The sequence below is a fragment of the Peromyscus leucopus genome, chromosome 15 (assembly GCF_004664715.2).
Source record: "Peromyscus leucopus breed LL Stock chromosome 15, UCI_PerLeu_2.1, whole genome shotgun sequence".
NCBI classification, from domain to species: domain Eukaryota; kingdom Metazoa; phylum Chordata; class Mammalia; order Rodentia; family Cricetidae; genus Peromyscus; species Peromyscus leucopus.
The window spans coordinates 25,033,093-25,055,590 of record NC_051076.1 but is presented as its reverse complement, the minus strand read 5'-3'; the positions used below and the strand labels follow the sequence as shown (position 1 = coordinate 25,055,590).

Below are 22,498 nucleotides of genomic sequence, written 5' to 3'. Positions count from 1 at the left end.
CTGAGTCTGAATGGTGCTTCTGACCTTCCGCCACCTTCATTGTGCCAAGAACCACCCATTGATTTAGAGAAGGATCAATACTCACTCTTTACTTGACTTGTTGCCCACCTAGAGAAAATGTTCCTTATCGGATAAAGTCACTTCTCAATTGCAGAGACAGGCATCTATAATAAATATGTTTGTTGAACTTGGTGTGGTATTATTTTTCCTATACTCCTACATCTTCTGTCTTAAGAGGTGAATGGATTTCTCCTTTTTCCTAAGGTGATTTTCATCCTTGCTCTATCCTTACTTCTATCTCTTCTTAATGCCTCTGAGACCTTGTTCTGATCTCTGGGCTTTAGTTTTGCTTTTTTTTTGTTGTTGTTGTTGACTTTCAGCCTTCATATTAGTACACATACTGTCTGTCTAAGATGTATACACACACACACACAGTCTCGCACATACCTGCCACCACAGTATAAAAACTAACTTTTTTTTACTACCCACCCAGCCCCCAATATGTGCTGGTCTCCTCTATTCCTCCCCTGACAGCTAGATTTCTGTTAACTACAGTCTCCATAAGCCAGGACCATTTCCCTGGCACTCATTCATTGTTCCCATTCCTCTGAGAAGCAACTCCCATTAAGGTCAGAAAAAAGCAATAGTAAAATCCAGTTTTCCATTTGTTTTGTTCATCTATCTTTCTTTCTTCTGCAACTTTTAAAAGATGTATTCTGGACACCTTGTGGGGGAAAGAATAAGAATGGCCCCTATAGGCTCATATATTCAAATGCTCAGTCATCGGGTAGTGGCGCTACTTGAGAAGGATTAGGAGGGCTTGTTGGAGGAAGTATGTCACTGGGGGGTGGGGTTTGAGGTTTCAAAAGCACAATCCAGTCCCACTGGCTCTCTTCCTGTTGCTTGCAAATCTGGATACAGAACTCTCAGCTACTTCTCCAGCACCATGTTTGCCTGCATGCCATCATGCTCTCAGCCATGGTGATAATGGATTAAGCCCCTGAAACTGTAAACCAGCTCCAATTAAATGCGTTCTTCTGTATGAGTTGTCATGGTCATGGTGTCTCTTACAGCAATAGAACACCGGTGAAGACACCCCCAGCCCCATTTTTTAGTATTTTCTCCTGGTAGTGTCCAGAGACATAATTTCAGTCTTACTACTGTTTGTGACTATGGACGATCTAGAAGGGCAGGTCTCTTAAGGCAGAATTGGTCAGTTTCTTGGCTTTGCCGGACCTTTTACTGCAGGTCTTGAGGCTGCAGCAGTTTTGTTAATGTAGGCTCTTGCTTTTGTCTGGCAGCCTCAGTTTCCCTCCTTCATCTTCAACCCTTTGTGTGGTATGATTTTCTGTCTTCTCGACCTTGTCTGATGACATTGTCAACCTAGTTCCTTACACTTGGGGTGCTTCCTCAGCTTGGACTTGAATTCCTTCATTTCTCTTATATAATCTTTTATATAACCACACATTCCAAGACCCTCAGTAAATGTTCGATATCACATGCAACAAATAACTATATTTTGTCCTGTTCCTACAACCAGTGAGGTGAAGTTTAATTTATAAACTTAGTATAATAAGAGATTACCACCAACCACCAATGATAAAAGAATAATGAAAACAATATAATTAGCAATAACATAAGACAACTGTGTGGTCCAGAGAATGAGCCGTGATAAGGGATTTAGCTCAGTGGTAGAGCGCTTGCCTAGCAAGCGCGGGGCCCTGGGTTTGGTCCTCAGCTCTGTTAAAAAAAAAAACAAAACATTTTCAGTTTTGAATGAGTGAGTTTATGAGGTACATAGCAAGTCAAAATTAAACAAAAGACAATAGTGAGGGGCAAAGCATCCTCAAATGGGAGGTCAGGACACTAAGCAGAGATAGGCTGGGGAAGCCCCTTTGGGACAGTCATTTGAAGTTTCCAATAGAGAGAGTCCTGGCCACAGCAGACCTTGGGTGAGGTTTCCAAATAGAAGAACAAATAGCAACAGTTAGAGAAAACATCATCAAACTGGATGCTTCCAACATCCAGCAGAAACCAACTCAGGAAGTTAAAGCAGCGAACTTTCTCTCCGTGGTTGAATGTCTGGCTTCCATACTGTAGGCCCTTATATGTCATGGATAAAAAAATCTGTTGGAAATATTTGACCTAGTTGTTTTTAAGAGCACAATATTTTTATTCTTGGGCTGTTTTGTCCTCCCTGTCACTGAGTTGGGTGGCGAGACTAGATACTCTCAGATGAGAAACCCAAAAGGATGTTTTGAGACAAGCATGCTGGGGTCTAAAGGGGCCAGAGAAAACCCCCACTTCCAGAGCCAGCCTCTTAGGGAGTTCAAACAATGCACGCCAGTTTACAAGTGTAATGTCTGCTACAGCCACGAAGACAGCGTTTGGTAATAAAAGTTGATGTGAGAGCAGCCTCTCTATTGAGACACCTGATTGTGCGGAACCCACCCTTCCTGGGTTGTGGTTGAACTCACAGAAAGCCAACCACCAGTAGTAACAGGGCATGTGTGCACTGGCCTGGTTTTGTCCCTTGCACTGTGAACTGCCTAGCAATACAAGGAACGAAAGAAGAGGATTTGACTCTCATGAAGTTCCCTGTATCTAAAATATCTCTGGCTGAGACCTAAGGCAGTCAGAGAAACGCTGCTGAGGCTTGTTGGAGAAAGGAAACCGAAAGCAAGTGTTTGTTGGGCGGAGCCTCAAAATGTCATAATTATTATGCTCCCTATCAACAGTGCTCGGGACTCAGCTGCACAGCCCAGGTTAGCCAAGTTTCCAAGTGAAAGGAGTCAGCCGTGCTTTCCACTTTCCATCTCTCAAGACTTGACTTTCATGTCCTACCACTAATAGTGAAAAGCTTTGTGAGGCAGAAGCTTTAAACTATCAGGACATAACACTAATCCCTGAACTGACGACTTAGGCTGCTTGTGGAGAGAGAATCCAGTGAGGTAAGCCTTGTCAGAAGTTTTCTAGAAAAAGCTTTAGGACTGTTTTTGCTAATCAGCAAATTAAGAGGAAATGGGAGTTGTAGGTTTCTGGGGTTGGAAAGAAGGATTAGTATTGACTATATTCCAGAAAAGAATAAAGCCACAGGAAGCCTGGTTCTAAACCTTCACTTGACTGAGGAATAGAAGGTATCTTTTATTTCACCACAGCTGAGATCTTAACAAAAGAAAATGCATTTGGCAGTGGCAGGAATTAGAATATATTGTTCAGAGGGTTGACCCAGACTGAGCCTAAAAGGAATTCTGATTTTCTGGGTGTGTTGGTCTGTAGGTGTCCTATTGACATGAATTTATATTTAGAAGAGGTCTTTTGATTTCTAGCTGAAGGAGAAAGAAACATAGGAGCTGGAGAGCTATTCCTAGATAAAAGATAAGAATAATGATATGACAGAATGCCTATGATGTAACATTAGCTTGAAAGCGTCAGGGCACCAATCTCTATTGTAAGTAACCTTAGCATTTAAGAAATGCCAGGCAGATCATATATTATTTCATAATCTCAGATGCTCAAGTGACATGGCATTTATTATTATTATTTTAATTGTGTATGCTTTTTAATCTCTATTTCTTTTAGTTTATTAGGTACTAGAAAAATTATCTCAGTCTGCTTAAAATTGGATCCCACTTTTCCCTTTCCATAGTTCAATTCCTAGAATTTAGGGGAGAGATGATTCCCATAACTGTTGTGGTTTGATTATATGCCAGCTGGTGGTTCGGGAAGGTTCTGGGTCTTTTAGGAGGTGGAACGTACTGGGAAGAAAAAATGTACTTATTGGAGGAAGTGTGTCACTGGGGCAGGCTGTGAGAGGTGACAGGCTGTCTCACTTCTTCCTTTGTTTTCTGTATGAGCAAGAATTGAAACTGACCAGCTTCCGGTTGGCTTTGCCGCCACCACACCGCTGCCATGCCTTCCCTGCTCGCCGCTGTGTTTTCCCTGTGGTGATGAAATCTACTCTTCTGGAACTGTAAGTCAAAATAAAAACTTCTCCCCTGAGTGGCTTTTGTTTATTACATTTTTATTACAACTGAAAGGAAACAATTCACTCAGAACCCTTGTGGACTTCTTGAAAATGTGGCAAGTATTTCTAAGTATTTATCGGGACATAGTTAATTATGTTGCTCAACTTTTCTACTTTTTTGCTTTTTTTTTTTTGGCTATTTGAAACTTTAATTATTGAAGGAAGTGTTTTGTAATAGTTAATTATGTTGCTCAACTTTTCTACTTTTTTTTTGGCTATTTGAAAGTTTAGTTATTGAAGGAAGTGTTTTGTAATTTCCGACGATCGTGGAACGTTTGTCATTTGTCCATGCAGAACTGTCAAAGAGCTGTTGACTTTATTCAATGAGGTGCATTCATGCTTAGAATTTTTATATCGCCTTGGTGACTTTAACGTTTAATCATTGTAGAGCAACTCTGTCCTTAATGGCACTATTTGTCTTATAGTCTTCTCTGACAAGTATTAATATAACCGTTCTAACTGGGGTTTTTGTGCTTCGTGTCTGACTGATACATATGTTCACATCCCTTGCTTCTCAGTTATTCAGTATTGTAATACCCTCAGTGTGTCTTTTGTGAACACCATAGGGACTACAGTGGGTTTTAATCCAGTTTAACATCCTTTCTAAAGCTGGGAGTCTAGTTTATGTGTATTCTGTCAGTTGAAATATTTGAATTTTGTGGAACCATCTTATATCTCTCCATATGATATTTCCTGCCCATGTTTGTTTTTCTCTTTTTAAAAATATGCTTAAGATTATTTCTTTTTAAAAATAATTTATTTAGCTTTTCTTTTCTGTGCATTGGCATGAAGATGTCAGATCCCAGGGAACTGGAGTTACAGTCATGTGGGTGCTGGGAATTGAACCCAGGTCCTCTGGAAGAGCAGCCAGTGCTCTTAGCCTCTGAGCCATCTCTCCAGCCCCCTTAAGATTAATCCTTATGCAGAATGATGGATATTACATTAGTCATGTTTTCATAAGTCCCATGTTATAAATTTTGTGGGGACAAGTCATTTTTCATTAGCCAAGAATAATGCTTTTTGTTGTAGTTTTGCTCAAATCAGTGAACTTGCATGCAGTTAGCTAAAGTGAACAATCCAGTGCTAATTAGACAATATTGTGTACCTTCCCCGGAATCTAGAAATACTCCTTCTGTTTTTCTCCATAATTTATATGATACTTTAATGTTACCTTCTCAAAGAGACATAGTCTGATCACCTAATTTCAGTCACACCACATACCCCCAGCCCACATTCTTACTGCGTACTCCGTACTATATATATTTATACTTGTGGGAATAATAATGAAAAAAAAAATCTTTCCTGATTGGTGACTCATTTCCTCAAAGACTTGCCAGATGCCTGCTGGACAGAATGAGCTGACATGTGAACATCTGCTATTGATTTACTAGTTTATCCTTTAAGTGCCTATCTTGGGCTTTTTTTTTTTTTTTTTTTCCTAAAGGAGTTTTAGAAGTTTTTACACTATAGGGGTTTAATCACAGACAAGTTTGCAGGGAACATAGAGCAGAGTGAAGGTCCTTAGGGATACTCCCATGAAGTAACTGTATGTTCTGCGTGGGGCGTGGGCGGGCATCCTGCTGCAGTGGTTCTCAGGGGAGGGCATGTTGGCATTGGCATAGTTCTGTGTGGTTCATAGAGCTCTCTCTGTCATGCTATTTATTAAATCCTCACAATACCGTCTCCTATTATCTGTATTTAACTGATGGGGAATCAACCCCATCAGATAAGTAAAGTCAGGCAGTAGCAGAGCACATTACACTCTTGGCTTGGTACCACATTTTTTTTTTTTTCCTAGAGTGCTTTTCTAAATTAAATTTGGACATCCACCTGTTAGATGTGGCTTTTGGAGATTTGTAAGAAGGTGTTCAAGCAACAGCAAGCAGTGACCTAATAGGGAGTAGCTCTTCAAGAGAACAAGGCCTTAGGCATCTGCTGAGAACAAGGCCTTAGGCATCTGTGGTCCAGTGTCTAATGGAATGAAATGGATATTTGCTGTAAGGCTCTCCTAAGAAGGTGAAAAATTCTCTCTGACATTTCAAAGTCTCTTGCAGTTTCCTGCTCTCCCCATAGCATGATAAATATAAACTTCCAACTGTAATAATAGCATATGTTGACTATGCCAGGTGTCAGGGATGCCTCGTGGATTGCATGCCTACGTAAGTCAGTCGCATCTCACATGGAGTCTGTGCAGTAGGCACGATCGGGCAGTTCTTTATTAAAGAACTGGAGAATGTCTCTGATCCCATTTTAGAAGCTGGAAGGAAAAAGACATGGAATTCTAACCTACACAGTCTCTGCTGTCAGGAAACTAGAGACTAACAGAAATATAAACAAGTACATACATTTAAATTTTCTAGTAGCTACATTAAAAACAAAAACAAATAACATCAGCCCAATATTTGATTAAAGCCAAAAGTATCCAAAATGTGTACTAAGTCTTTAAAACTCTAGTGTATATTTTGTTCTCAGAGTTCATCAATTCCAATGATAAATTTTCATCTATATTTAAATTTATATTTATATATACTTAAAATTCACAAAATTTACAGTTGAAAAAGTAGGCTTATATATTCAAGTAATTTTAATCATACTGATTTTCTAGAAACTGAATTTAGTTTATGTTTTTAATTAAAATTAAATGCAATATAAAATTCAGTCCCCTCAGCTGCACACTTAAAATGTTTGAGAACCATGAGTAGCTTCTGTAAGAAGGTGCTCTGGAATTCAAGCCTGTTTTCTATTTGTTTATTAAATTGATTGATTGATTGACTTCTGGTGTGCATGTGTATGATATGTGTATATACTTATGGAGTGTGTGTGTGTGTGTGTGGGGGGGGTGTATATGTGTGTGTGTATGTGGGTGTGTGTATGCCAGAGGTCAAGGTTGTGTATCTTCCTTGATTGCTCTTCATCTTATTTTTTAAGACAGGGTCTCTTCTGAACCTGGAGCTCAATGAGTTGGTTATGCTGGCTGGCCAGAGAACTCCAGAGATCTACCCATCTCTGCCTTCCCAGTTCTGGAATTGCAGTGTGTTATCCATGCCCAGCTTTTTACATGAGTGCTGGGGATCCAAACTCATGTCCTCAGACTTGAATGCCAGGCAGTTTACTGACTAAACCGTATCCCCAGCCCCTATAATTCACACTCTGCTTCAGTTGCAGGAGAGAAGCACTGTTATCTCCATGGCCCCGCCTCTACTGCCCAATCCTGGAATAGTCTCTTTCCACCCCATGACATCAGCACTGTTTCTTCATATTCTTTAACATGCAATTACCTGACCCTGCACACATCCCAATGTCTGCTTGGAGAAAGGCAAAAAGCTTTGCAGAAGGAAACAAAAACAAACTACAAATAAGAAAAGTCAAGATGAGGGAGAGCGAGAGAGCTAGATACAAGAAATCCCAGGGGAAAACAGTAGCCAGAACAGATTTTTCTACCAGACCTCTGGGATTAATGCAGTTCCAAACTAGCTTCTGAAATTATTTTTGAAATCCTCTCACATCCTTTTTTGGGGGGTTGGTATGAGTGATTTGAGAAAAGAGAAGTGATACATAAGAAATCGGAGAGAGAGAAAACCAGTTAAAATGTCTCTTGATGCTTGGATTTGTCCTTTGGGAAGGCTGCTGAAGGAAAAAAAAAAATGAGAATACAGGCAAAACTTGCTGGACAATGTAAAGAAAAGGAGTCAGTTGTGAGCCTTTCTTCTCTTGCATTCTGGTCAGAGCTGAGCACTAATTTAAAAATAGAGACAAAGATTATTTTGGTCATTTTATTCCTGTATGCATGCCATGTCTGGAACTAAAAGTAACGGACAGCTTCTCTCTTCCCTTGCTCTATGTCCTACCTTAATGGGTGGAGGGAGGAGCTGGCTCTCTGCAGACTGACCTGGATGCCAAGAACTGGTCTTTCTGTTATATACTCTGTGAGATGAAGACTCGGCTAATGACTACTATGAACACATGCTGATTGACAGAGCAGACCAGGGGGGAAAACCAAGGAAACTGTGGAAATCATGAGTCTGTGTGAACTCATCCAACTTCTTAGTACCCAAAGCAAGACCTAGTCCTTGCTCTGTATGCAAATGAGACAGCCCATAGTGACTGAACCATCTATAGGCTGGGCAAAGCCAAGACAGTAATGACAGTAATCACATCCAGGTGCGGTGCCCTTGGGATTAGCAAAGGTTTTCACTTTAGTTATCTCACTGTCTTAGAGCTCCTGAAGTGGATGTGATTAGCTTGGTTTTCTATATGAGGGCATTGAGATTTGGGGGACCAGGTAGCACACTCGGGCACAGGGCCAGCCAGGCATAGAGCCTCGAGTCAGTACATCTTGTCTTTGCTCTCAGCACCTTCTGCACAAGCCACGCTTCCTTTTCAAAAATCTTGAATTGATTTTATGTGCTATTATTGTGGAGTCAGACCTTTCCTTCCACCTTTACGTGGTGCGTACTTTGCTGAGGCATCTTCCCAGGCTCAAGTTTTCTTCTATAGGTTAAAGTGCATGGGAAGGAAGGCATGCACCCTGATTCACAGTTGTAGAGGAAGCCGCCTAAGATTCTAGACTCTCCAGGCCTAAGACAATACAAACTCAGATTCAGATGGATTTCATGGTCATTTTTTACTTCTCTCAACCTCTTCCCTTCATCATAGTGACACTCTGAATCCATTGAGTTTGGCCCTGCTGGCTGCTGTCACCTCCCTGTCTGGTTCCACGCATTTCTTCTTTCCTCCTTTCCCTCTGTTCTCCCCAGCACCACCTTTCCTATTTTTCCCTCCTTGGACATTCACTGAGTGTTGTATATATTAAGATTATGATCAATATCAGGAAAAGAAAGGTGGATAAAATGTTATTATTTTTTTGAATCAAAAATGAACCCAAAATGATCTGTTTAGGGTGCCAAGTCGATTTTGAAAAGGAAAAGTTTCAAGAGGGAACAGCGCTGGTGTCCTAGAGGGGAGGGAGTTATGAAGGAAGGTGGAAGAGGCATTCAGACTGGCTCCGTTCAGCTGGAGCCTGCCATGCTGAGTGCCGTGGCGTCACCCCCTCTGAGGAAGATCAGGGGCAGCCGCTGCCTGGTCAGTTCCTTACTGCCACAGGCACTGAGTAGGGTTAAGCTGCTAGGTGACGTGCAGAGCGTTTGCAGGGCCAGGCACAGAATGACATGACAGGTCTGGTAACGCTGAGAAGAACAGCAGTGCAGATCTGTGACAGACTGTGAGATGAGTCCTGAGCCGTGCATTGCAGGGGGCGCCCCAGCCTCACGTCTCAGATGTCACCACCTTATGTTTCACAGCTACAACATTTCAGCCACCTGGTCCTATGACCATTCCCAGAAACCTGTTTTCTGGAAACAATAAAATTTCAACATATTCTCTGACTGACATCTTTCCTGACTTTGAATCTTCTTTTAATTCTGTTACCGAGAGTTGTCTTTACCTGTCCCCTTTGGCCTTATCCATGTCTGCAGTTGTTATTTCCTTTTTTTTTTTTTTTTTTTTTTTTTAATTAACACTTTGGTTAGCATATGAAACACTGGGCTTTGTTCTAGGACTCTCACCCTCTTCACTACTTCCAGTCCCCTTCCCTCCCCCAAACAGGTCTCCCTTCCACTTTCCGTACTATATAGGGCCCTTGCTTTCTTCCCTTCACTCCCTTCTCATTACCCTACATTTTTAGAATTGTATATTCTCAGTGTGTTTTAGCCTCATCTGCCTTAATTGCTTTTTCTATTACTGTTGGATTGACGGTTGCAGATGTTAACAGCCCACCCTCCATATCTGTTACTCTTGAGTTGAACCAACTTTCTGTTGCAAGACCCCTGCTGTGGGATGATCTGTATGTCAAATTACTCTGATTGGTCAATAAATAAAACAGTGATTGGCCAGTGGCTGTGCAGGAAGTATAGGCGGGACTAACAGAGAGGAGAAAAGAAAGAACAGGAAGGCAGAAGGAGTCAGTGCCAGCCGCTGCCATGACAAGCCGCATGTGAAGATGCCGGTAAACCACGAGCCACATGGCAAGGTATAGATTTATTGAAATGGATTAATTTAAGCTATAAGAACAGTTAGCAAGAAGCCTGTAATGGCCATACAGTTTGTAAGCAATATAAGTCTCTGTGTTTACTTGGTTGGGTCTGAATGGCTGTGGGACTGGCGGGTGACAAAGATTTGTCCTGACTGTGGGCAAGGCAGGAAAACTCTAGTTACAGCCCCCGATGATCTTCCTGCTTGAAACCTTCTCCAGAGTGACTGAATATGGACAGAAAAAGTCACTGAGCAATGCAGCTCATGTCATTGTATGTCTGCAACTCCCAAACTCCACTGGGTCTGGACTTTGAGCAAACTAAGGCAGCCTATCCTTGTCACCTATCTGTTCCCTCCGTAGCACTCATTACAACTGCAGTTAGCTTAAGAACACACTTGCTTATCATGTGCCTCGACTGAGGCTTTATAAAGGAAAAACCTGTGTTCGCATTATAGGCTGTTTATCTAGCACACGACACATGGGTGGTACTTGATAAGTGCTCAGATGTTGATTTAGCAACTAAGTCTCAGCCTAGACTACTGATAGTGAGCAAGGACTCACTGCCTAATGCACATAGACGCCTCTAACACATTATTTTTTACAAACCTTATTGTAATTCTAATGGTAAGGAGATAGGAGATGTACTTACGTCTAACTCCCCTCTCAGCTGACAATAAAGGAATTTATGTGGCCAGATGAAGAAGAAACAGAGCTGGTTGGTTGTAAGCAAAAGTCGTGGTTGGATAGTCTCCACCAAGTGTGGTGGCATAAACAGAACTTATGCTGAATTCTGGTTTGGTCTGCAGTTGTTGACATCACTCCTTTTAAAAATCTGTGTCTTGAAACCTTTGCTCTGTTTTTAGCGCCCCCTTCTGGAGGACTTGTTGTTATCATCTTTCCAGGGTCATTCAAAATCAGGTTCTAGAATTCTCCAAGTGTACGGTGAAAGCACCTTGCCCGGTGTCTGATGATAGGACAGTTTCCTCTCTCTAGGTCTGTTGTCAGGTCCAAGGTTTTCCCTGCAGCATTCTGTTTCTCCATCACAGCATCTCCACTCTGCTGTGGTTTGGTTAAAGGCTCCTGGGTCAGAGGCTTGTCGCCGTCTTGCAGGTGGTAGAGCCTTTAAGAGAGGGGACCAAGTGGGAGTAAGATCAATGAGGTCATTTCCCCAAAGCAGACGTTGGGGACATGATCTCTCCTCCCATCCCTCTCTTTCACTTCCTATCAACATGAAGTAAATGATGGCTTTTGTCATATGTCCCCACCACGACAGACTGTGCCACCACCGTCTCAAAGTGATGGGGCCAGTTTGTCATGAACTTCTGAAACATTTAAAACTGTAAGGACGAATAAAATTTCTTCTTTGTAGCTAGATTACGTCAAGAATTTTGTTATAACAGCAGGATACTACCTAACACAAATAACATCTTCCCATTGTCTATTTAATTAAGTTGATTTTTTTTCCTCCTTATGTGTGCTATCTAGATATGGTAGCTCCTACATACACATGGCCAGCAAACAAGCTTGAAATGTGGCTAGTGTGACTAAGGAAAAATTTTATTTTTTTTTAATAAATTTTATATTTAAGACATGCAATGTGGGAACTGAATGGGGTGGGGACATAATTCTAGATTTTAAATTCTCTGATATTTTTCAGGGCCAGCATTGTGCCTGGTATATGATAAAAAAGGTCCGCACAGATCTGTGAATTCTATGTCTCTTAACATTTTTCTATGGTGAGATGAAGATTGCCTGTGAGGAAATTCTGTTTCAGAAGGATTTGGATATCTGTGTTGATAAGTTTAAGAGATTTAAATTATTGTTATTGGGTATGAAAGATCTTAAGTGTGAGCTAGCAATAGCTGATGCTCTCAAGGCAGTTGAATCTGTTCAAGTCTGAATGATACCATAGAGATTAATAAGCAACAACTGTGTATTCATAAATAGAGTATCTACAAAGTGGGAAAGATGAAGGAGCCTCCCTCCTGAGATAAAACATATTTCATTATGAAGTGGGATCTCTTTATTTTTCCTTGTGTCAGAGTAGTTACAGTCTCCATGATTCTTGAGTTAGAAAACCAAGGTGCCAAGTTTGTGATGTGAGCTCACCACTATCATTTGTTACCAGGTAGCAAAACACATCTAAGTGTTCCACACATGTTAACATGTGTGAATTTCCCAACATCTCAATGAGGTTAGTACTGATATAATTCTTCATCCGACAGTTACGGACTTAAATGTAGGACAAGTGAGCTGGGGTGGCTGTCCCGCTAACTCTGCCGAGTGGAGAAACGACACTGAATCCTGAGCACTGATTCCAAAGTCCATCCTCACCTGCATTGCTTTGTGCCCTTTGCCTCACACCAGCTTCCCATGCCCCTTCGGACTCTACAGTGGTTTGCTGTGGCTGAGAAATTGTGGGTCTGTGTGTGGGGAGGCTGTCCTGAAGATGATGCTTTGAGGAAGAGCCTGGAAGAGGAAGAGACTGGGATGAATAAAGAGCAGGATGAAGGAGCTGTGGTATTAGAGCCTTCTACCTCACTCATTTGTTTAAAAATGCGCACGCGCGCGCACACACACACACACACACACGCGCACACACACACACACACACACACACACACACACACAATGTGGATGGTCAAGAAACTTGCAAAACATAAAGGATTTCCTTCCAAGCAGGGCTGGGCACTGCCTGGAAGGACAGCATGGGCAAGTGGCCATTGAGGGATAGCAGGTCTCAGAGACTATGCAACCACACAGAAGAGTGGTTTCCCTGAGGTTGGGAGAAAATTTAACCCTCTGTTTCCTATAGTTCAAAGATTTGTTTTCTTGTATTCTGAAAGAGAAGCCTGAGGACTCCCCACTTCCCTTAATTTAATGTTTTGTTTTTTTTTATATGTTCATATTTTCTGAGTTTTGGAGTTGTTTTGGCCAGACAGACCCAATGTCCAGGAACTCACTGAGATCACCAGCAGGCAGGAGGTTTAAGGGTAAAGGGAGTACTGGTTTAGGGTGTGGTTTATATTCCCTGTGAGACTATTATTATTATTATTATTATTATTATTATTATTATTATTATTATTAGCTTTTGTGTGATTGTTTTATTTTGTTGTAAATGGTCTATGGAATCTCTGAGTAACTTCCTCGTACCCAACCCATGGAAACTAGTCTTTTCCTCATGGCTGGAAACACCCCTGGTCATACATGTGCATGGCCAGGAGCAGCTACTGAGCACTGGCAAGCTTCAGTCCTGCCAGCTCTGGCTCTCCCTGGGAACTGGGTGCCTGTGCTGGACCGGCTGCAAAGTGCTGCTGACACCTCTGTGTATGATCATCTGCTGTGGAAGCATTAGTAGGCCAGAGGAGTTAGGAAATGTTTGGAGAAGCAATTTAGTCAAGAAACTTTTAAAGTGTGTGTTACAGCTAGAAAACAAGACTGCAAAATAAAACAGCAGCAACACCCACAAAAACCTGAGGTAGAAATGAGCAGCATTTCATTTAAATCCTAGATTGTTATTCCTCTGGCATACGATACCATCAGGCATTTCCTAAGCTTACTACATGACTGGTCATTGTGGGAAGTGGCATTTTGACAATTTCCTATTTCTCTTTAAAATATTTCTGCTAAACAGTCTTTATGTATTTATTTTATATTCAAGAGTCAGGCAGGCAAGCAACATGCCTAAGGCCAGTGAATGTAAGGACCAGGACACACATACATACACACACACACACACACACACACACACACTCAAATTCCTGCTCTTCCTTTTATGGCATTGCTTCCTCTGAATCACAGATGGGAGGATAGCTGATTCACGAAGGATCTTTTTAGCGTTTGGTAGCATTATGGATGGATAACACCCATCATGCATGAGGATCTAAACAAAGTTGATATTGCTTCAGGGAATAACACCCTTTCTCTTGGTTGCAGTCTTCCCAGAGACCAGACCCACACTTGACTTGACAATAGTCTTAAAAATGAACATGTGCGGCCGGGCGGTGGTGGCGCACGCCTTTAATCCCAGCACTCGGGAGGCAGAGCCAGGCGGATCTCTGTGAGTTCGAGGCCAGCCTGGGCTACCAAGTGAGTTCCAGGAAAGGCGCAAAGCTACACAGAGAAACCCTGTCTCGAAAAACCAAAAAAAAAAAAAAAAAAATGAACATGTGCAAAGAGATGTTTCAGAGTTTGTCATGACTTAATATAACCAGACCTAATTCTATACTCTAAAGTTTCTTCTCAACTTGGAGCCTTCTCTCATCACGGTAATAATTGTGACACACAGCTAACATTCACAGCTACCTGCCTGAAGTGTTAAACCGAGGTTTACGTGGTTTTCTTTCCCATGGTCCTACTTCTTTAGGGAATTCTTAATAATATACAAAGTAGACTATTTCTAATTAGGTGATTAAAATTTCAAATGTTCCTTGCCATTACAGATTGCCTAATATTCATCATGCTATTTTAAGACTAGGTTTTTCTATTGCAAAGCAAACATAGGGTCTTAAAGATACCAGGTCACACAGACTCTGTGTGGGGCATGATGGTCTAGGTACAGGGTGATCTAGGTGCTTTTCAGTATAGGTTGCAAAGAAGAAAGACCAAAAAAAAAAAAAAAAAAAAAAAAAGGCAGGTTAGAGTGTGTCTTATCTGATGCACAGCTGTGAAACTGGAGAAACAGGAGTTTGTTTGTGCACAGAGGTCCCGAGGCCCCAATGGAAGATGTAGGACACCATTCCTTCTTCACCAGAAATCAGACTCTGGGGGTTGGTTGGCTCACAGACCCAACCTGATTGACTGCGGTTGACCCTTGAAAAGAACTCTTCATCCAGGCTCCATATATATCCTACCTTGAGAATAGTCTACAGATTCCTTAGGATAAAGAGGAAAACGGGCCTTTTCCAAAATTTTTTTTCTCTTGAGTTAGATTAGCTAAATGAATCATGGTAAATTGTAGGACATTTGTACCAAAATAGCCAGTCTTTCCATAATTATATTAATTTATAGACAGCAATGAAAAATCACTTGGCTAGAGTTTCATATTCTCAACAGTGGTTTTTATCCTACTTTTGTTTGTCTGAATTTTCTCATTTTTAAAGCAATGATTTAAATTGCTTTTGTAACAATAACAAAGGTAAGAACAAGTGAGCTTAATAAAATAAATGGTAAAACACAAGAAAATTGTATGGTTTTTTTTTTGAGAATTTATATTTCTCTTTTTTTCTAACATAAGCGACACAGAATAATCTGCTGAAAATAAATTATAGGTACAAAGCAGGCAGTTAAAAACAATCCTTAACTTTGGAAAATTGATTTGAAAATGTAAACTTTCACAAATAGCAAAAAAAAAAAAAAAAAAAAAAAAAAAGGTGGGGGCTATGTAGCTGGCAAGTCACCAACGATTTTAAAAGAATCTCCTCATTGAGTATATTGTTCCTAAAAACAGTTGACTCATAATAGTTGACACACACATAATAGCGATAAGCACTTGTTTAAGATGTAAAGATGCAAGCAGGCCTGGGTCTACCCAGGGCCTCCCAAGGCCTCCCATCTTCTTTCTGCCTCACCGAAATGCCTACTGAGTGCTGGGAGTTGGTACCACTAAATAATACGCTATTTTTATACATTTTAAAAGTGAGACATCACGTATAATTCTTACATATAAGATACATATTCTTCTATATAATATTTTTTTTTTTTTAGTTTACAGGTATTGCTAGTCACTTCATGATGTTTGCAGTTCACTTTCACCTGTATCATGCCGCACTCTCTGAAGATATTCTAATCTCCCCTTTCTCTCTCTCTCTCCCTCCCCTTTCCCCCACTGTTCCTCCTCTTCTCCTCCCACCTGTCTTTCTCCCTCCTCCCTGGGTTCTACCAGTCGGTGTGGTTGAAAGCTTCCACCAGAAGTGGGAAACTTGTGTCGGAATAGGTATATTTTCAAAATTAGTAGATAACTTTACATATGTTTCAAACAGTTTGCAGCCACTTGTACCATAAGCAGGTTGATTTAGAAGGTATGTAAAGGTTAAAGAAATGTCCCAGGTAAACTGCTTACTGTGCAATATGAGGATCTGTGATTCGAACTCCAGAACCTACAGAAAAGCTAAGGATGGCCGGGCGGTGGTGGTGGTGGTCTACGCCTTTAATCCCTGCACTCGGGAGGCAGAGCCAGGCGGATCTCTGTGAGTTCGAGGCCAGCCTGGTCTATGGAGTTAGATCCAGGAAAGGCGCAAAGCTACACAAAGAAACGCTGTCTCAAAAAACAAACAAACAAACAACAACAATAACAACAACAACAAAAAGCTAAGAATAATCCACACCTGTGACCTTGCTGCGTAGAGAGCAGACACAGTTAGATCCCTGGGGCTAGTTGGCTACCCATTGTAGCTGAAACAGCGATAAATAGACACTTCTGTCTCAAAATACAAGATTGGGAAGAGATTAAGGAAGACACCAAACATGGATGTCTGGGCATAGAGGAACTCACCTGCACACACATACGTGTGTGTGTGTGTGTGTGTGTGTGTTTGTGTGTGTTTGTGTGTGTATACATATATAAAAGCCACACACACACATGAGAGGGAGGGAGGGAGAGAGAGGGATCACTTCACTGAACATCAAGAAATTTAGATATTTTTAATACTATACAGTGGGGCAGGAGTAGAATGCTTGATTTTGTAGATTTCTGTATGCCATTACTAACATTGTTCATTTAGTAAGTGTCATGAAATTGTGAGTGCATTAATGTCAGTTTGGAATTTCACTGCTTTAAAAACAAATTGGGAATATGGTCAGTATTTAACACTCTGTCTTCAGTCTTCATCTGTTTCTCTTCTGTCTCAGGCAGGGACCCTGTCCCCTCTGCAGCTGCACAGAGTGGGGGTCCAACAGCTCTTCCCATTCCTGGGATTTGGATTGAAGATCCCTTCATCTCTCAGCTTGCTGATATGGTGCCATCTGTATTTCTTCACCCTCCTTATTCTTCAATCTAGGCCCTTTCCAAAGATGAGAACCTCAGCCTGGCAGGGGTTGGACGGATAACTTATGAAAATTTCTCTTCTGTGTAGTTATGGGGTATGTTTTGAGAAGTTTAGCATATGCCTACTTAGGGCTTCATTTATATCTGTCCCCATAAGCTCTTGATGCTTGTATAGTCATGGAGTCAGGTTGTTTAGTACATTTTCTAGTTACTTTTAGTCTCTGCAATATAGTGAACAGTTTTTGTGTGTCGTTTTTTATGATTAGTTTCTTAGTTTTACATGTTCAGATTGTACTGACATACTTTACCTTAACATTGTATCAAGATATATAGACATTTATTTAAATCTGTGCCTATATCTCCTTGTCCATGATAAATACCATAATGTAAAATTGTGTGCAGGCACATGAACATGCACATTATACATATATATGTGTATACACACACACACACACACACACACACACACATATACATATATATGTAGCTGGAGAGTTTTCTCTCCGGGTCCCGCCAAGCCCTGGCAGTATAACAGCCAACTTATAAAATAAACACACAGACGCTTATATTTTTTAAACTGTTTGGCCTAATGGCTCAGCCTTCTAGCTATCTAGTTCTTACATCTTAAATTAATCCATTTCTATAAATCTATAACTTGCCACATGGCTTGTGCATCTTCACTTGCTGCTTGTCATGGTGACAGTTGGCAGTGTCTCCCTCCACCTTCCTGTTCTCTCAGTTCTCCTCTCTGTTAGTCCCACCTGTACTTCCTGCCTGGCTACTGGCCAATTAGTGTTTTATTTATTGACCAACCAGAGCAACACATTTGACATACAGACCATCCCACAGCATATATATATTATATATATATATATATAATATATATATGTATAGACACACAAGTACATGGATATATGCACGCACCAATATTCACATGCACATATACACATGGACACACATGCACATGTATAGACTCACCCATACACTCACACACAAATATGCATACACATATATTTTTAAGTACAAAGCATATACACACCTACACATAAATGCACATACGTGCACACAGATATGTATGTGCATTCTACATTCACTTGCATGCATATCCACATATATATAACACATGTCTGCATGTACACATGCACACCCCACACTGATACATCTGTACACATACATGTGCACATATAGACATGAACCCCTTCATATACTCACATGCATACCCACACATAAAAACCCACACATAGCCAGGTGGTGGAGGCACACGCCTTTAATCCCAGCACTTGGAGGCATATCTGTGAGTCTGAGGCCAGCCTGGGCTACAGAGTGAGTTCTAGGAAAGGCTCCAAAGCTACACAGAGGAACCCTGTCTTAAAAAACAAACAACAACGACAACAAAATCACACATAGCAGCATACATGCACAGACTCATCCATGTGGACACACATTCTTACATATGCATGTACACACCATTATATGTACACACAATCTACACACATGCATGAACCAATATACACAGGAATATTCACAAAGATACTAAGAGTTTTCCTGAGGTAAAGTCTAGAAGTATCTAAATCTCTATATAGACACCAAAAACAAGGAAATAGAAATGGGCAGGATATCTAAGTGTCAGTATGCATGAAAATATTACAATGTCAAAGCTATGAAATAGGAATCAAACACTTCAAATAGCATACAAGGAGGAATGTTTTATAGACTTTAGTTTCTACACCATTTACCACCTCATATGCATCTGGACATTACATCAATGTGCTTTCTGTTGGGTCTCAGTCTTGTCCATTAGTTAAAGTGACAATATTTGTGGCTATGATTGAAGTTAGGAATGCAGAGTATTGGATTAGGTTGAATTTCCAAGATGCAGATGCTGAGATTTGCCTGTGGGATTCACAGGAGCATTTGTAAATGAGAGAATTCCTACTGCATTGGACAGAGGGAGAAGCTCACACACACTCATAACGGCAGCTGTAGAAGCCCGCGCTGGTCCTCCAGGCTTGGATGGCTTCCAGTCATCCCTAGCTGGGGCAACCTTTCCATAAGCTTGCCTTCAAGCTGACTACAGGCAGTGATGTGACTTTGGGCAGGGTGTCTCCCTTTGTAGAAGTTGATTCTGTTACACAACTCAGCTGTCAGCAGGATGTACTTTTAACCAGGAGGATGAGCACTGGGTTATGAGATCAGAGGATCTGGGTGGTGACAATTTCTAGCAGAGTTACTCTAAAGTAGACAGTTACTGAACCACAGGTGATTAGAATAAGTAAGGCGGGGGTGAACAGAAAGCAGTTCATGGTAGCAAACTATTTGCATGCTTTTGTGATCATGTGCTTTATGGAAATAATGAAACCAGGGAAAGAATGAAGAAGTTAGGAAATGCCAGACAGAGACTGAGCAGGGAAGCCTGGGAGGTTGCAAAAGTAAGCCAGATGAGGGAAGTCTTTTAGTAGACAGCTACTTCCCACCCCAGTGCTTGGGTGTTTCAGGGCTTCTGTGTCCATCCTTGGTTAGAGCTGAACCCTTTCACTTTCCCACCAGGAAGCTGTGTGGGGCGATGGGATAGGGCAGGAGAGTTTGTGCCGTGGTTTCTCCTCACTCAAGTTCAGCATTTTTTCTTTTCTGTAATTCATTACTCATATGACCTTAGGCCATGCTCATAACAAACCTAAGCCACTATGTACTCATCTTCAAAATGGATATGACATTACTTTGCAGGGTTGTTAGGAGTATCATTAATAACTTGGAACAAAGATTGTAACTATTGAAGTTAGAGGCTCAGGGATGGTGGTCTCCCAAGCTAAAAAAAGCCAACCAGACTATGGAAATCATGTCATGTGTATGTCAACTCTTAGCAAGGTTTTTTTTTAAAGGAAGATTTTTTTTTTATCATTTTTGAATAAAAGACAAAAGAAGATAATTAGATCATAGATTGAGAAAAAAATGTGAGACATGGATATGTATGTATGTATCCCTGTATGCATATGTGTTTTAGCCGTCAAAATATAGAGAAAAGAGGCAGTTGGTATTTGGACATCACAGCTTCATTGACATTGGGATGAGCTGTTGGATCTCTATCTGCAGAAGCAAACTTCTTAGAATTTAATTAGAGAATCAGGCTGAAGTCCTTGACATCACAAATGAATAGATGACAGGCCTGATTGGCTCATGGGGATCCTAACATGTCACGTACCTTCATATTTGTGGTGGTCAGGTATGTCACTTGATTTATAAAACATCTTGACCAGTTCTCCCGAAGATACAGGAATCAGATGCCAGAGACAGAGATTTTGTGTTACATGCATACACACACACACACACACACACACACACACACACACACACACACACACACCCCTACCTCACATTGCTGTGTTTGTCAGGGATCCAGTCATCTTGATCTTCGGTTAGCCTGAGTATATCCAAATGACTCTGTGTCTGTCTTTGCCTCTCCCTTGCCTGCCCCTCTGCCCACCCGAAGCCTCAGTGAGTGTCACTACTCTGCTTTATCACCAGCTGCATTGACTCTTCCCATAACTTTATAATGTTTGTCCCACCTGACATGGTGAGTGAGAGACAAGGGAAAGGTAAGCGTGAGTAGAAAGTTTCTAATTATGTAGAAAAATGCAACAGAAGAACCTGTCTTTTATACATAGAAATGGTATGATAGATTATTATCATTAAAATCTCATTAGCAAATGATTATTATAAATGTTGGGCTGTAAACTAGAAAAGAAAACCTGTTCTTATCCCCGGGTATCCTGATGTTCAGCACAGGCATGGTCCTCACAGACTGGCTTCACTTCTCTTGCAGAACCTGAGGTCGATGAAGTCCCCTGACTGTCTTCCCTGTCCTTGCCCTCACCTGTGACTCATCCTTGTCACTAGTGTCATTAGTCTGAGCCGCACTGAACAGAGAGAGAGGGACGAGAAAGTGGGAGGTATCAAAGACTCTTTAGGTTTGCGTTGAGGACATTAGCAGGGTCCTTACACATCTTGAATTTTAGCGTGTAGGCTGAAGATGAGTCTTGGTAAGTCGGGTTTGGAATGGTTTTATGGTTATTAGTAAAAATCAAGCACTTAACTATTGTGGATTGAGATCTCCATATATTTCATTCTCTTTGGTCATTGTTATTTTGAAACGTGAACTTACGTAACCCAGGTTGTCCTTGAACTTACTTTGTAGCCAAAGATGGCTTCAAAATGATCTTCCTACCTCCACCTCTTAAATACACCACCATGGTTGGCCTGATGCTTACAATGATTTATAAACAATATTTGGATATGGTCTGCTCCAATAGTTTGCATTTTGATGAAAATAGCAGAAATAATACAAAAGAATGTTATAATACTACTACTAATATACAGTGTTTACTGAATGTTTTGTATTTTCCAGTTAACATTTCTTCACATTTTAAGTATCTAAGCTCTTAATTTTCATAATGCCCCTATAGATACACCCAGGTACTCTCATGGACTAGGTACTACAGAAGGCCAAGGGACTCAACTCAGGATCACACAAGCTGATGTTATTTTCATTTGTATGCTATGGTGGCATATATAATGAGCCTCTGTGTATTATATTACTGTGATGGGAAGATCTGAGAATCCTGGATTTGGGCTTGGGGGATTTGAGAGTAGTTTTAGAAGAAGTGAACTGTAAAGACAGACTTGGCTGGGATAAGTAATTAATCAAATGAAGGGGGATGAAAAGAACGGCAAGATCTTTTCAAGGCAGCAGGAGCTCAGCATAGAGGAGTGAAGGATGTGGAAAAGGCCTTACTGCAGACTCCTAGGTGAGCATACTAGCATGATAGCTGGAACAACACACACGAGAAACAGAGGCCCTTATGCATGCGATAGCTAAGGAGAACTCTCCACAGGGCAGCAAAAGAAGCGTAGAGCTTCCTCACAGGCCATTTGCTTTGTTCCTGTTGTCTGTTCTGTCTTTGTTTCAGGACAGTGTGGCCCAGGATAAGCAAAGACAGCTAGAGCAGAAGTCAGGAAATGAGGGCTACAACCTATAGGAAATAGCAACTGCTTTTTCCCTAAATCTGAATACTATTTAGAAGATCTGAAACTGTCTGGCTTCACTGAGCTATAATTGACACAGATAACTGGTATGTGTTTGCAGGACATAATGTGGTCTCTCCATGTGCATCAACGTTGCGAAATGACTATCGTAGAACCAAGCTAATCCATGTAGATATGTATATACGTGTGTGTGTGTGTGTGTGTGTGTGTGTATGTGTGTGTGTGTGTGTCTGTGTGTGTGTCTGTGTGTGTGTGTGTGTGTGTGTGTGTGCGTGCTCACATAGGTATCCTCTTACTGTGGGTATGGTGAAAACATTCTAGATCTATCCTCTTAGCAATTCAAATGTATACTACACTGTTGATCTCCATACTCCTGTGCCCTGCCTTCTGAGATCCACGCCTCTGCTTCTTTTCT

General features: G+C 41.1%; 1 protein-coding gene across 5 annotated transcripts in view; it reads left to right on the top strand.

Moving 5' to 3' along the window:
- Positions 1–2,572: 2,572 nt before the first annotated feature.
- The window catches only part of LOC114690680 (interferon-inducible protein AIM2-like), a 40,956-nt gene continuing 21,030 nt past the window's right edge, over positions 2,573–22,498 (top strand). For 3 of the 5 annotated variants that reach the window (XM_028865555.2, XM_037211209.1, XM_037211208.1), the window contains exons 1-2: positions 2,575–2,951; positions 3,862–3,973. The gene's annotated coding sequence lies outside the window, so the exon portion shown is untranslated. Of the gene's footprint in view, positions 2,952–3,861; positions 3,974–10,039; positions 10,056–22,498 lie in introns of those variants that run through there. The other 2 variants (XM_037211212.1, XM_037211210.1) reach the window with 2 other exon arrangements.